Here is a 16342-nt window from a genome sequence, read left to right on the forward strand (position 1 = left end):
AAATACAAACCAACAACTTCATCTGGGGCTCACAGGAAGAAAAACAGCAGTTTTTTCCAAAGCCAAAATAAAACTTGCCTGAGGATCTAGAGAAAAAAACCCCAAACCAACGTGTTTTTCCTTTTCTCTCACTCAACAATCAACACAGTATAATTCTGTGAGGGATGTGTCCCCACACACCAAGCAATCCACCAATTCTGCAGCAGACACCAACCGGCTGGGTGTCCTCTAATTCAGTTCAATTCTGACACTACCTACCTGGACAGAGACTGCATCAGATCCCACAGGTTGAGGGCTGAGTCTCACAAGACTAGCCTCCATTTTAGATACCAACCACAAGAACCAGGTTGTTTTACCTGTGGTTCGGACCAACTGGCTATTAATTGGGGTTCCCATGACCCCCTCCTTAGGTTCTATGAATTTTGCTAGACCAGTTCACAGAACTCAGAGGAACTTAGAGGAACACTTACATATACCGGTTTATTATAAAAGGATATTACAAAGGACACAGATGAAGCGATGCATAGGGCAAGGCATGTGGGAAGGGCACAGAGCTTCCATGCACTCTCTGGGGCACCATCATCCAGGAACCTCCCATGTCCACCTAATCAGAAGCTCCCCAAACCCAGTCTTTTGGGGTTTTATGGAAGCTTCATTACTTAGACATGATTAATTAAACAGTGACCACTGGTGATCAACACAATCACCAGCTCCTCTGCCCTCTCTTCTCCCCAGAGGTTGGACACTGGGGAAGGGCTGAAAGTCCCAACTCTCTAATCTTCCCTGGGTCTTTCAAGTGACCAGCTCCCATCCTAAAGCTACTTAGGGGCTGCCAGCTACCAGTCAGCTCCTTAGCATATAAAAAGACACCAATCATTTTGGAGATTCCAAGGATTATAGGAGTTGTATGCCACAGGAGACAGGGAAGAAGGCCAAATATGTATTTTATAATATGACACTGGCCATGTCAGAATTCTGCAACACTAGTACTACAATTAACATGCTGCTTCCCTGAAATTTCAAGGGTAGCTTTGCTTGTAAGCTATTTTGTCATCTAGGCTCGCTTCAGAACCTAACCCACACCTCAAGTCATACTCCATCCTCAACCCCCACCCTATGTAACTCCACTTCAAGACCAAATTAAAAACAAAATAAAACAAATAATCGCAGTCCCAGTTACTCAGGAGGCTGAGACTGGAGGACTGCTTGAGCCTAGGAGTTCAAAGCCAGCCTGGGCAACATAACGAGATACCCATTTCCCTTTAAAAAAAAAAAACCACGGGGCGGCAGGGGGCTTTGCATTACAATAACCAGACAAGGCCAAATAATTTTTTTTTTTTTTTTGGCACAGTGGCTCATGCTTGTAACCCTAGCATTTTGAGAGGCTGAGGCAGGTGGATCACCCAAGGTCAGGAGTTCGAGACCAACCTGACCAACATGGCGAAACCCCGTCTCTACTCAAAACACAAAAATTGCTGGGCGTGGTAGCACATGCCTGTAATCCCAGCTACCCGGGCAGCTGAGGCAGGAGAATTGCTTGAACCCGGGAGGCAGAGGTTGCAGTGAGCCGAGATTGCACCACTGCACTCCAGCCTGCGTGATGCGAGCGAGACTCCATTTCAAAAGAAAAAAATTTTTTTGAAGCAAATATTTACAGAGAACCTATTACGTGCAAGATACAATGCTATGTACTAAACAGGCAACTGAGGAACTTACACTCATTCAGTAAAGAAGTAAGGTTGGCACACAGCAATTTAAGGAAAAGTAAAACTAGGTTACAGGCCATTAAGAGGCACTAAAGAGTAAAGAAAGGAAGACTAGGATAAGCATTGGGGAAGCTTAATTTTCACAGTGGCTGTGACGACGCACAGTGAAAGTGGTGGAAATTTTAGGTATATGAAGAATAACCATCTTTAACCTAAGGATGCTAGAAATCACACAAATTTCACATTCCAAAAATCAGAATACAGGGGGATTTTCATTTCTTGAAATAGTGGGCTAGGTATTTGAGATCAATTATCCACCTCTGCACTAAATATGCCTGAAATTTGTTTAAAAAAATTTTTTTTTTTGAGACAGGGTCTTGTTCTGTCACACAGGCTGGAGTGCAGTGGCACGATCTCGGCTCATTGCAACCTCCACCTCCCAGGTTCAAGCGATTCTCCTGCCTCAGCCTCCTGAGTAACTGGGACTGCAGGTGCCCGCCACCATGCCTGGCTAATTTTTGTATTTTTTAGTAGAGACAGGGTTTCACCATGTTGGCCAGGCTGGTCTCAAACTCCTGACCTCAAGTGATCTGCCCACCTCGGCCTCCCAGAGTGTTGGAATTACACGTGTGAGCCACCATGCCCGGCCAAAAATATTAATTCTTAAATAGAAAAGCTAACAAGATAGTAAAGAATTTGGACACAATCTAGAAGGTGAAAACCAGAAATTAAGCCCAATATTCAAAATGGATTTCATCCTGAGGATTTCTCTGACCTAAAAGCTAAAGTTTCAGTGCCTTTATGAGATAACAGAAACAAGTTCAAGCCAGGAGCCCATCCAGGGAGTGGAGTCTGACAACTACCTCCCTCTCCATCTTAATTTGGTATCCAAAAGAACTATGGCTTCAAAGTAAAGATGAACTGGGAAGTAAAACAGCAGGAATAATGGACAACAGAAACAGACTCTCCCAAAGGGAATTCAGACAGTGGAATTAAACATAGAGATTACAAAAACAACTACACTTTCCATGTTTAAAGAAATAAAATTAAGCCTCAAAATTAATAGTAAGAAATAAGAAACTATAAAACTGTGTCAAAAACCAAACAGAACTTCAGAAACTAAAAAATGCAATGATTTAAGATTTCAGTGGTCGAGTTTAATAACAATGGAAATAACTTGAGAATAAAGAAATTATCCAGAATGTACTATAGAAGAACAGAGTAAAAGATATAGAGAAAAGAATGAAAAGGTTAGTTAAATCAACAAAAAAGAGAGACAATGGGAAGAAGCAGTATATGCATATAAAGTGGCTGAGAATTTTTACAGAACTAATGAAAGACACTAATCCACAGATTCAAGAAGTCTAATAAATACCAAACAAACTGAACAAAAACAAACCCATCGTTCCATACAGCATGGTGGAAATACAGAAAACCAAAGACAAATCTTTTTTTAAACTTGTCGGTACTTCATTTTAGACAAAACAATCAACATTCTATAGTGAAGAATGAAACATAATATTTAAGAATGAAGACAAAGTATGTTCAAAAGGTTACTAATAGTGAACACGTTAAAATGCTTAATTTAGCTGCCGTAAAGGCATAATTACACTATGACCCTGTACTTACATTGCACTTGTTACTTGATTTACCACATACGTGGTTTTCAATAGCTAAAACAGCAGCTTGACTCTAACCAAGCATCACGATTCTTGGAAGATGACAGTGAAGACTGATAATCAACTAAATGGTTTTGACAAAATTATTCCTTTTTTCTTTTTTTTTTTTTTTTTGAGACGGAGTCTCGCTCTATCGCCCGGGCTGGAGTGCAGTGGCCGGATCTCAGCTCACTGCAAGCTCCGCCTCCCGGGTTTACGCCATTCTCCTGCCTCAGCCTCCCGAGTAGCTGGGACTACAGGCGCCCGCCACCTCGCCCGGCTAGTTTTTGTATTTTTTAGTAGAGACGGGGTTTCACCGTGTTAGCCAGGATGGTCTCGATCTCCTGACCTCGCGATCCGCCCGTCTCGGCCTCCCAAAGTGCTGGGATTACAGGCTTGAGCCACCGCGCCCAGCATTCCTTTCTTATATCATGAAGCACTTCCCCACAGGGTAAGGACATGAAGACTTCAGTTGAGAAAGATAATCGGGCAGCCTATACTTTCAGACCCTTACAAATTGTTCGCAGGTTATCTAACTAAAAGACTGTAAAAGCTGCTGTCGGCTCAATATTTTGTATCAAAAAGGAGTCTACCCACTGATTTCCTTCAAAGATTTCAGAAGGGTGCCTTCTATTTTATGGTGTCCCTGTGGACACATGAATACACCAAATAATTGAAGAATCGACAAATCTTATCTCACAAGTGGTAGGCAAGAGGTCATCAGGAATTCCGACCACCAGGCTCACATGTGGCTTCTTGGGCCAGTCGGACTACCCGAGGGTGCGGGGATCTGAGAGTCTGCATTTTAAAAGGGCCCCAGGAGATGTTGTTTTCCACTAACGTTTAAGAAGCACGACTACGAACAAACAGGTCTTCCCTTTTCCTCTGTGTGGACTGACAGTCACAAGGACCACCAACTCTCAAGCATGACGCTTCAACTCTCCATCTTTGTTCCTTAAGTTTTCTGCAAAACGGGCCAGCTGGCTTGTTTTCCGTAATAGAAAATGCGCTTGGCACAGCAACTGGTACATGGCACACAATAAATGTGCTTCCCATCCTGCACTTCCATTCTGGGATGCAACCATTTCCAACCAGACGCCGCACATCGGAGTAACCTGGACCTGTTCCAAGACCTCTGGAACGCAGCCTGCTACTCACTTGAAGCCTGGGTGGCCCTATCTAGCAGAAAAGTGGGGAAAACCCACTAAACGCCCGGCAGTGTTGGGCCCGCCTGAAAGGGTCCTCCCCCGCCACCCAGATGCCTTCCCGCGGGCACCCTCAGCTACCCTCAGGCTGGGCCTGCAAGCCCCAGGCTTCGGCTACTCCGGGCAAGGGGCGGGTGGGCGGACTGAGAACAGGCCTGGCCCTATCCCTAACTGCAGCTACAGCGCCCCTTCTCTTCGGCAAAGAAGCTGGAACCCAGGTGTCGCCGCCAGGCCAGGACCGAGGCCGCACTCACCTACCGGCGCGCGGGAGGCGAGACGCCCTCACCTTGGCGGCGCCTACCCCAAACCGCCACCGCAGAGCCGCTCGCTCTTAAAAAAGAAAAAAAAAATGAGAGGAAGAAAGAAAGAAACGGGAAGGAACGAATGAAAGAAGGAAAAAAAAAAAGAAAATAGCCTTTGCTTTTGTATTCCTTTTGACCCTTCAGGGCTTCCTGTTCCTCACCGCCACAATAGAGTCCCGCCCCACTTCCGGCGACGTAACCCAATCCGCGGAGCTCTTCCTCCCCGGGAGCCCGATGGAAATCCGGTACCCTGAAAACTGGCCGGAGAGACTTGATTGGGCCGTTCATGTCTCAGGATGAGGATTGGCCAATTTACGCTTGGGGGGCGGGTCGGTTCTTCTGATCACGTGACGCGACTTTTGAAAGGTGATTGGCTGTCAAGGAGAGGGATTGCCACCGAGGAAGGGGCGTTTCCAAGGGGACTGAGGGAGGGCCGGGGCGGTACGAAGCGGGGGTGGGCTGTGCGCGTAATGGCAGCGCCGTGGCTTCGCGTCCATCTTTACCGTTCTCTCGGACCTGTCACAAAGGAGTCGCGCCGCCGCCTCCTCCCTCTGGTGGGCCCGGGAGCTAGAGAAAGTCAGTGCCGCAGCCTGACCGCGCTGCTCTGAGAAGCCCCCTGGGCACGCGGAGCGGGAGGGAGTGTGAGGGTTGGAAGCGACTGTGAGGGAGGGAAACAGCCGCTCGAGCCTGGGGCGGGCGGACCGGAGTGGAGCCGGGGCAGGCTCTGGGAAAGGGCCCGGGAGAGAGGTGGCGTTGCTCAGAAGCCGGGAAACAGCCGAGAGGTTTTCCACCGAGGCCCGCGCTTGAGGAATCCAAAGAGGTTCCTAGAAGAGGGTGTTCCCTCTTTCGGGGGTCCTCACCAGAAGAGGTTCTTGGGGGTCGCCCTTCTGAGGAGGCTGCGGCTAACAGGGCCCAGGTGAGAGGCAGCTATCTATCTCCTGGGGTGGCTCCTGGTACTGAGGGGGTCCTGACCCACTCAGGGGTGCCCGGGATAGAAAGGGTAGATGAGGGGACGCTTTGGGAGGGTTCCTTTTGTGGAGTTTGTGGTCTAGGTGGCACGGGTGAGAGGCGGACCTCCCCTGGGAGATTTAGAAACGCCTTGGGATAGAAAGAGAATGGGGCTGGGAGGTAGGAGCCAGAACTAGCGGATTCTCGTACTACGGAGGCCGGAGCTGAAAATTGGGTAAGGACCTTGGGGAGAGGGGGTTTCTGGGTGGTGATGGGAAGAAGACACCTCCATCCATAAGAAAGCCAGAGTGGGGAATAGTGAAAGGGAAACGGGAATTCATCGACCCGGTGTCCCAGACACAGGATCCAACTGCTTCCGGGCTTAGTGCCCGAGTAGGGTGGGGAGAGTCCATCTCACCAACACCCCCTGCGTGAGTCCAAATTAGGCATTTGTCTCTGCCTGCTGCCTCACTTTCCCCGTCTTTGGGGAGGGAAACCGAGACCGAGACGGTCAGCTGAGACTTTGAGGTCCTGTCTTGTATAGTTCTCTCAGTGAGGTTGCTCCCCTTGGAGTATTGCACTTTGAACTTTGAAGGGTTAGAAGTGTCTGTTATTGACTGAGTAGAATCCCGCAGTTTTCCAGGCCCTTCACCTACCATCTGTTTGTGCTTAGTGGAGTGACTTAACCTCCTTAAGTCTCTTCTGTAAAATAACCAGCGCAATGTGTGAAAGTACAAACTACAAGCTGCGTGAACGTAAGTTACTGTGATTCTACCACCAAACGGGTTGCTGTTGAGGAATAAAAGTGAAGGCATTTTATAAATTGTAAAGCAGTATGTAGAGGTAAGGGGTGAGATTAATACAGTAGTTGTCTGCCACCTGCGGAGTGCTGGGAGCCATATTGTACTGAAAGCTTCAAGGTTCACAGCTTCTTAGGTCATATTATGATCTAAACCCATGGTTTCAAACCCTACTTAGATGGGGATGGTGGGATTTCCAGCTTTTACTCTCAGAATTTTTACTTACTTTGAACTTCTTATGGTGCTGGCAGGAGTTACCATTGTAATATCTTTTCCTTCAGGATTTTTTCCCCCGACAGCTGAAATTTTCCTCTAAGTAATTTGATCTCAACATTATAAACCTCTTCCCCCTTTTGCATATATGTATATATAGATAGAGGGGCATGGCTTTTGGATGTCTACAGCTAGTGAATATCATGCTTTCTCCCTCAGTTATGATTTGTAAAGACTGCCTTTTTTCCTCCACGAATACTATGCGTTGTTGTGGTAGCCCCAGACTATAGATGATGAGGCACTTTGGAAGTTGCTTTTAAATTTCTCTTGCACAGTAGTTCTCTTTATTTTTCCCCTTATGTGGAGTTTGCATTTCCTGGGATGATATCTTGCTTTGTAGATCCCTCTATGAGATTATAAGAGACTTGTGTCCCTGTGTGACATTTTACTAGTGTTTGGTTCGTGGTACTTATTAAAGATGGTTTTTCAAATATTGGGCAATTTATGTGGGATTTAGTTGGGGTTTTTTTGTTTTTTGTTTTTTTGTTTTTTGAGACTGAGTTTCACTCTTGTTGCCCAGGCTGGAGTGCAATGGCGTGATCTCGGCTCACCGCAACCTCCGCCTCCAGGGTTTAAGCGATTCTCCTGCCTCAGCCTCCCAAGTAACTGGAATTATGGGCAAGCACCACTGTACCGAGCTAATTTTTGTTTTTTTAGTACAGAGGGAGTTTCACGGTGTTGGTCAGGCTTGTCTTGAACTCCTGAGCTCAAAGTGAGCTGCCCACCTTGGCCTCCCAAAGTGCTGGGATTAGAGGCATGAGCCACCGTGCCCAGCCCTCAATGATTATTTTTAAGTTACTGATTATAGGAGGTATTGTAGCATACTCTATATGTGGGCTTCTGCTTTTTTCAGCAAAATAACTTCTCATTTAGCAAGTATCAAAGGGAAATAAAAACAGCATTTTGTATAATAGTGTGTTAATCTGTAGTGAATCAGGTAAAAACAGCAAATCTGAGTTATGTAGCTCTATGGGGCCTGGAGGCAAAAAAAAAAAAAGTATGTTTTGGCAAGAGTTTAACAAACAGTTGTTCTGTATTTCTTTTTTTCTGTTTTTTCTTTTTCTTTTTTTTTTGAGACAGGGTCTCATGCTGTCTCTCAGGCTGGAGTGCAGTGGTGCAACCGTGGCTCATAGTAGCCTCTACCTCCCGGGCTCAGGTGATCCTGCCACCCCAGCCTCCCAAGTAACTGGGACTACAGGTGTGAGCCACCACACCTGGCTAATTTTTGCACTTTTTTTAGACAGGGTTACGCCATGTTGCCCAGGCTGGTCTCAAACTCCTGGGCTCAAGCCATCCACCCACCTTGGTCTCCCAAGGTGCTAGGATTACAGGTGTGAGCCACCATGCCTAGCCTCATGAGCTTAATTTAGTCTATCTAGAATTGTATATACTTTCCTTAACAATGAAGTAATTTGTTATAATGAAGTGGCAAATCCCTTTGCATCTTTTTAGATACAGCTTTCTTTCACACTCTTTATAGTTTAGAGAAAATGTTAGGAATTCTTGAGGATAGTAATCACTATTACACTACTTAAAATTGGAAGTTATGGCTGGGCATGGTGGCTCACACCTATAATCCCAACACTTTGGGAGGCCAAGGTGGGAGGATCACTTGAGCCCAGGAGTTCAAGACCAGCCTGGGCAACATGGCAAAACCCCATCTCTACAAAAAAATACAAAAATTAGCCCAGCGTGTTAGCACATACAGATAGTCCCAGCTACTTGGGATCCTGAGGTGGCAGGATCTCTTGAGCCTGCGAGGTTGCAGCTGCCCTGAGCCACAGCGCTCCAGCCTGAGTGACAGAGCAACACCCTGTCTCAAATAAATAAATAGGAAATGTTCTGTATTTTTGAGTAGGATACTTGTAAAGTAGGGTGTGATAGTCCCAGGATTGCAAAATAAGTGGAAAGTCAATAGTCACCACAAATGGGAAACACAGGGGAACAATCAATCAATTTCAAAAGAATTATTTGGGGATAATAAACTATGGATATAGCTTCTCTTCAAGCTTTTGGCATTTTCAAGGCAGTTATCATTGAATTTGGGTAGTTTTTTTCCCTGGTATTCAAATTAGAAAATTGAAAAACAGAATAATCACGAAGTAGTAAATGCCATAATTTGGGCCACAACCTTTTGGAGGGGACTTTTACAACTTTTAGAATTGCGAAGGAATGAATATTTCCCTTTGGTTTATGATTCAGTAAGTCAGCTTTTGAAATCCTTTTCTTGCCAACCTTTGTGAGTAGAAAAAACATACAAATGTGTCCATTCCAAAAGGGAGTGGTTGCTGGTTAAGTATGTAAAAGCAATAACTTTAGATAAATGTGTGGTATATACAAGGTTAAATCAGGAAAAGTTATCTTATAAATAGTGGTGGCCTCTTAGAGAACATTCCACTTTGTTTCTAAGCTTTTGAAAACTGAGAATACATTTGAAATAGTAAGGAATTTATATACTCCTTAAATTTGTTAAGGAATGAACTCTGTGCATAGCTTGAAATTATAGTTTCCAGGCATAATTTCATGGGTCCTATATACCTCAAATAGAAGGTTTGAAATACCTTACTCAGCAAGTATACTACCTCATAGTTTAATGTTTGGTGTTAGTTTTTTCTTACCCCTTTACCTCCTGAAGAATTATTTTCACTCCTGTGTTCCCTTAATGCAGTGATTCTCAAGATGTGGTTCCTGCCCAATCCCTCCACATGGGAAATATAGCTCCTTTTTTTTTTTTTTTTTAGGTTCTTATTGCTTCATAGTTGTTCATACTTAGGTATGCCTAAGGGCTACTTATTAATAACCTATCAAGTAAATTACTAAGGATTACTAAAACATGGTATTCATAACCTAAAACCAGAACAATATTGGAGTTTACTGTGATCTCTTAATACTTTTTTCACCCAGGAAGTCTTTCCTGGGAAACCTGGTACCAGTGCAAGCTTCTCACGTGTCATATGCAGAATGGGTATTCCTGCAGTATTCAGGAATGGTGCTTAGTTTGGGGTGCATCATCTGTATTGTCTCAAAATTATCTTGGTTTTCATCATGATTCCTCTTTTTTTAATTAGAATTTTTATTTAGCTTCATCTTTATCAATTTAATTTATAGGTTTTTGGTTAACTTTTCACTCTGTGGGCGAGGATATTTATACCAATATTTTGGCTTATAATGTAAGATATAAATGTGTTACAATGCAAAGATAGATTCTCTATTCCCCTTTTGCTATTGCTGATTTGTATAGTCACCTAAAAACTTGCTCACACAGAGATACTTCAGTGTTACCAAAGTTCCCTTTTCCACTGGAAAACTGATGGAATGGGAGGTCTCCTTCTAGTAGATGCTTTATCTGTAGGCTTTGGGTAGGGAGCTAAGTTTGTCCCTAACCCCAGCTCCCTTTGTCAGAAGCATGAGGGACCTTTTTCCATCTTTGCTTACTGCCCGCCGTATAAGCATTGGATATATATTTATTGAATGGTGTTGTCTCAGTTTTTCCAAATGGTAAATATTTTGGAGAGACTTTATGTTTTTACACATTTTAGAATACACCTAAGATATTTATTGAATATGTATTAGGGTCTAATAAGTATCGAAATGAGTTTGCAGTATGAGTGTTTTAGACATCATTTAAAGTAGACATCATTAAGGAAAATGTTGATATTCATACTGCTTATATATTTTATATGCTTTTCTTAACAGCAAAGAGTTTTCTATAATAGAAAAATCCTTTTCCTTCAGATCTGTGTATATTTGAATAACATATGATCTCCTATTATTTGGCTTTCTGGAGGGAAAACCACAAGGACTATGGAATATTACAATTGTTTTTCTCCCCTGTACTGCAGCTGTCATAAGCACTCACGTCAGTTCTTCCTCAGTATTTTTTGGGGGTCTAAGGCAAATTTTTCAATCCTTAAGACTTTGGGCAGGGATTATTTACTTCCTCTTTTTTACTATTATTTGCTTCTGGAAATTCCTTACTCTATCTTAGGCCTAAATTTTATTTTTTAATAAATTCTTTGAATGCTGAAGGGATTTGTCTTTTTCTCCTTTGTACCGTTTTAGGTCAGAACTAAATTCCGTAATTCTTTCTGACCACAGATGTACTGCTACTAGGTTAAAAAAGCTCTCAACATTTTAGATGAAGGTTTTTCCAGATACTTTTTTTTTTTTTTTTAAGGTCTCACTCTGTCTCCTAGGCTGAAGTGCAGTGGTGCAATCATGGTTTACTGCAGCCTCAACCTCCCCAGCTCAGGCGATCTTCCCACCTCCCCACTCCCACCGCCCTTCCCAGTAGCTGGACTACAGGGTCCAATCCGCCATGCTGGCTCATTTGTGTATTTTTTGTAGAAACAGGGTTTCGCCATGTTGCCCAGGCTGGTCTCAAATTCCTTAGCTCAAGCTGTTTGCCTGCCTTGGCCTCCCAGAGTGTTGGGATTACAGGTGTGAGCCACCAAGCCCTGCCCAGATACTCTTTCAACCAGAAAAAATATCTACTTTCAACGGCATGCTTTCTTAAAGATCTTCAGTGCATAAGGGAAGTGTCAGAATCATCCAGTGCTTTTCCCAAACTTCTTGACGGTTACAATTCAGGGGATAATGGTACCCTGTGTGACTTAAACCTCCAGATAGATAGCTTTGGACATCTGGGAGACATGTAAAAACACCTTATCAAGGCAGCCTTTCTTTTTGGGGGAAAAGTAAAATTCCAACCAAATATTTCACAATCTACCCCCTTCTTACCTTCCCCAACAAAATACCAGAGGCTTTAGAGTCTAAAGACAGAAACACTCTTGTTGAAACATCTTTAGGTAGTTTCTGTTTCAGCTGGCAAGTGTAATCTTCTTGCATTACCAAATCAGTATTGACTTCAGAGTTTTCCCCATGTATACACAATCTTCAGTAAGAAGATTGTGGTCTTTGAGGTGTTCTGCAGGCTTTTGTTGTTGTTGTTGTTGTTGTTGTTGTTTGAGACAGAGTCTTGCTCTGTCACCCAGGCTTGAGGGCAGTGGGATGATCTCAGCTTGCTGCAACCTCCACCTTCTGGGTTCAAGTGATGTTCCCACCTCAGCCTCCCAAGTAGCTGGAATTACAGGCGCACACCACTGTGCCTAGCTAGTTTTTGTATTTTTTAAAGCAAATATGTTTCTACATAACGTTCTCTATCTTGATAGGGTTTGAGTCACAGGTGTATGCATTTGATAAAACTCAGCACATTACTGTGCTTAAGATTTGCACATTTCTGCCAGTGTGGTGGCTCACACCTGTAATTCCAGCACTTGGGGAGGCCGAGGCAGATCACTTGAGGTCAGGAGTTTGAGACCAGCCTGGGCCACCTGGTGAAACCCCATCTCTACTGAAAATACAAAAAAGCCGGGTGTGGCCGGGCGCGGTGGCTCAAGCCTGTAATCCCAGCACTTTGGGAGGCCGAGACGGGCGTATCACAAGGTCAGGAGATCGAGACCACCCTGGCTAATACGGTGAAACCCCGTCTCTACTAAAGAATACAAAAAACTAGCCGGGCGACGAGGCGGGCGCCTGTAGTCCCAGCTACTTGGGAGGCGGAGGCAGGAGAATGGCGTAAACCCGGGAGGCGGAGCTTGCAGTGAGCTGAGATCCGGCCACTGCACTCCAGCCTGGGCTACAGAGCCAGACTCCGTCTCGGAAAAAAAAAAAAAAAAAGCCGGGTGTGGTGGCATGTGCCTATAATCTCAGCTACTCGGGAGGCTGAGGCAGGAGAATTGCTGGAACCCGGGAGACAGAGGTTGTGGTAAACCAGATCACACTGCTGCACTCCAGCCAGGGCAACAGAGTGAGACTCTGTCTCAAAAAAAAAAAAAAAAAAAAAAAAGATTTGCACTTTTCAGTGTGTGTAAGTTTGATTCCTAAAAACTTGAAGTTTATTGAAGTCTAATTAGTGATGTGCATGCTGAATTATTTAAGGGAAAGTATACTGATGCCTGTAGTTTACTTTGAAATATGTAAAAAAAAAAAAAAAAAACTGCATGGATTGATGGTTATAGAAATAGATAGTGATAAAGCAAGTTTAGTAAAATGTTAGTAGTAGAATCTAGGTGGTGGGTATGTAGTTCACATTTTACAGTGAACTCTAATTCAATTTTCTGTATGTTTGGAAAATTTCATAATAAAATATTGGGAGTAGGGGGTAAATGTGATGATAGAAGCTATCGCTTTAACACACTTAGGGAAAAATCCAAAAACATTTTCTAATGAGAGGACATCATTAAAATTTTCAGGATGTTACACATTTTGCTATTCATGCTATTTGACTTAGCCTTTGCGGGGGAGAGTTGGAAAAAAAAGTCGCATCCTCTAACACTATTTTGGAATGACAAGGTGAAGATTATAACAATAGTAATTTAGTACCCAAAGTCTGGTTTTTCTTCTTTATGGTCACTCTTTTAATCAGCTTTTCCTTCCTTGGCAGTGTAATTCTGCAGTCCTATTTTCAAAGAAAAGAAAGTGTTCTTTCTCACTGATCTGTACTAGGGCTAAATGCAAGCAAATATTTGAAGAGATGAATCATTGATTCCTGGACCATTTGTCAGAGAGGGTTAGACCAGTTGGCCAGATGTCTCCATGGTGAGTTGTTCATGATGGTAGAGGTCTGTGTTTTATAGACAGTGAGTACCAGAACCTTACTGCTTTAACACCAAACTTACCAAGACCCTAAGTTTGATTATTTTTCGTCTCAGAGCAGCTTTAAAAAAATATAAAGTGTTAGGTGCTTCATTTGCCCCCAAGAAAAAAGAAAAAACATGTAAAATGTAAAAATCTAATAAATAATATAGAAATGGAGGGAATAGTCTTTAGTTTCTTTTTTAAAAAGGCAAGAATCAAAATCAATAATACCACACTTCAGAGAAATAGATTTGCAAAGGAAATATTTGATCATAATGGTGCTTTTGCAGCAAAATTGTTATCAAGAGTGTATTAGGCTGGGCATGGTGGCTCATGCCTGTAATCCCAGCACTTTGGGAGGCCAAGGTGGGCAGATCACCTGAGATCAGGAGTTGACCAGCCTGGTAAACATGGTGAAACCCCATCTCTACTAAATATATAAAAATTAGCTGGGCGTGGTAGCAGGCACCTGTAATCCCAGCTATTTGGGCGGCTGAGGCAGGAGAATCGCTTCAACCGGGGAGATGGAGGTTGCAGTGAGCCCAGATCACACCATTGCACTCCAGTCTAGGCAATGAGAGTGGAACTCCATCTGAAAAAATAAAATAAAAATAAAAAAAAAGAATAATGATATTAAAAGTATTGCCATTTAGGTGGTGAGAAGAGTCTTTCTACTAAGCACTGGCATCCAGTGATAAAAATTATTAAATCAGTTGATCATTGCCACAGATGTGTATTTAAATTCTGTGACTAGCTTTTTTTTGGTCTCAAAGTTGACTTCACCAGCAAATGTTGTCTTTGAAGTTAGGTAAAGAATATAGGTATTGGCGAGGCACAGTGGTTCACGCCTATAATCCCAGCGCTTTGGGAGACTGAGGCGGGTGAATCACAAGGTCAGGAGTTCAAGACCAGCCTGGCCAACATATTGAAACCCCGTCTTTACTAAAAATACAAAAAAATTAGCTGGGCATGGTGGCACGTGCCTATAGTCCCGGCTACTCGGGAGGCTGAGGCAGGCGAATCGCTTGAACCCAGGAGATGGAGGTTGCAGTGAGCCGAGATCACACCACTGGACTCCATCCTGGCGAAAAAATGAGACTTCATCTCAAAAAAAAATATATATATATGTATTACAGATGTGTTGTCTTTATATAATCTCATCTTACTCATTCTCTATTCCATTCAGTCTCTTAACCTTGGATGATATTACCCTTAAGCAGCATACCATTTAGGTTCATTTTGATGCTTCATAGGATGGACCTCGGGAAATATATAGAGCCGTTTTTTTCTTTGTGTTAATATGTACTGTATATGTCACTTCTGGATATAACTCTTCTAATGGCTTTTTAGGCTGACCTCTCCAAAGGACTGCATTCAAAGATAGTCTCAGTTCATTTTACTGGATAAGGAAATTAACATTTTTGACCCGAGAAGAATCTCCCTTTAGTATTTCAGTTTGCCCCCTAATTCAGTCAGTGGGTCCTTCTTGCTGTGCCAGTTTCTGTGGTAGGTTCTATACACAGTGATTTCCAAATGTGGCTGCCATCAGAGTCACTTGGGGAGCTTTTAAGAAAACACAAGCTTGAGCCGGCATCCTAGAAATTCTGATTCTGGGTATTTGTAGTGGGACCAGGGATTTGCATTTTAGTAAGTACCCTAAGTGATTCTAATGCCACCTATGGGGTGATTAAGCTACAATCCCTCCCAAGATTCTCTGTCCAAAAATATAGGTAAGTGTAGGTTATAGGTAAGTAGAAATCAGTATGGGGTAGTTCTGTAAAAGTTTTCTTAGTGCTTTTAACTCAAGTTTTACTCCAGAATCCCCCTCCCCCAGGTTATTTAGTTATTTCTGATTAGATATGTGCTCATTTTATGACATCTTGCATTTTTTGATCCAGTTTAAGTTTTAGACACTGTGCCATGCGTATTACATGCATTATTTTGTTTAATCCCCACAGTGGTACTTTGAGATAAGAACTATTACTGTCTCTGTTAATTAGGATGCATGTCAGCAAATATTGCAGGGCTGGGACTTTCACCTAGTCTGAAAACAGAGTGTGTACTGTGCTATGGTGGCCTTTCGTATTGTGTGTAAAATCTGTAAACTGAGTTTTATTGTCTTAAAGCAGTGGTCCTTGGAAAGTGGGCCACATAAAGCTTTTTCTGAATGGATAAAACAAAGTTGTCTAAAGTGTAATTGATTAGCTTTCAGCCAGTCTTTTGCCTACAGTCCATCACTTCTCTGTAAAAAAAAAAAAAAAAAAAAGTACCGTGAATGACAACCATTTCCAATTGAAAACCTACAGGGTTTTAGTGCCAAATAAATCTGAAAGATCATATACTTGTTCATTTATGTGCCCTGTCTGTGGCTGTAGCCCTCAAGAGTACTCTGTGTAGTCATCTCAAAAAGTATTTAGAGGTAGTAGCTCTTGTTTTGTCCTTGTATGTTTCATAGGCTTGCCTTTATGAAATGCCTTACAGCTTCATCCACCTAGTTAACCTCTTCTTTACACTTGGTTTTCACAGCTGGTCCTTTTTATTTAAAAAAAAAAAAAAAAAAGTCTTTGGTTTTAAAGTATTTAAAGTTTTTTTTAAAGCCTCCTTTTCTTCTCTGACAAATTTTATAGTTGACATTTTCTGAGTCATTTAAGGTAAATTGCTCTTTTGGAAGAAACTGACTCAAAACGCACTTCAGTTCAGTTTGGAAAAAAAAAAATTTTTGTCTTACCTTCATATTTAGCCAGTTTTTGTTTTTTGTTTTTTTTTCCAAAGACAAGAGTCTGGCTCTGTCACATAGGCTGGAATGCAGTG

The 16342-nt window shown here is 42.8% G+C and overlaps 2 protein-coding genes across 18 annotated transcripts in view; one reads left to right on the forward strand and one right to left on the reverse strand.

Annotated features, from left to right (window-relative positions):
• The window catches only part of PSME3IP1 (proteasome activator subunit 3 interacting protein 1), a 36657-nt gene extending 31528 nt beyond the window's left edge, over window positions 1–5129 (reverse strand). For 3 of the 13 annotated variants that reach the window (XM_033218507.1, XM_033218511.1, XM_033218514.1), the window contains exon 1: window positions 4828–5059. The gene's annotated coding sequence lies outside the window, so the exon portion shown is untranslated. Of the gene's footprint in view, window positions 1–4650 lie in introns of all 13 variants that reach the window. The other 10 variants (XM_033218510.1, XM_033218509.1, XM_033218512.1 and 7 more) reach the window with 8 other exon arrangements.
• Window positions 5130–5318: 189 nt separating this feature from the next.
• RSPRY1 (ring finger and SPRY domain containing 1) overlaps window positions 5319–16342 on the forward strand; it is a 51759-nt gene continuing 40735 nt past the window's right edge. Inside the window, exons 1-2 of one of the 5 annotated variants that reach the window (XM_033218499.1) lie at window positions 5649–5787; window positions 13338–13492. The gene's annotated coding sequence lies outside the window, so the exon portion shown is untranslated. Of the gene's footprint in view, window positions 6055–13337; window positions 13493–16342 lie in introns of all 5 variants that reach the window. The other 4 variants (XM_033218501.1, XM_033218502.1, XM_033218500.1 and 1 more) reach the window with 4 other exon arrangements.

Source organism: Trachypithecus francoisi, unplaced genomic scaffold (genome assembly GCF_009764315.1).
Source record: "Trachypithecus francoisi isolate TF-2019V2 unplaced genomic scaffold, Tfra_2.0 Lachesis_group10, whole genome shotgun sequence".
Taxonomy (NCBI): Eukaryota; Metazoa; Chordata; class Mammalia; order Primates; family Cercopithecidae; genus Trachypithecus; species Trachypithecus francoisi.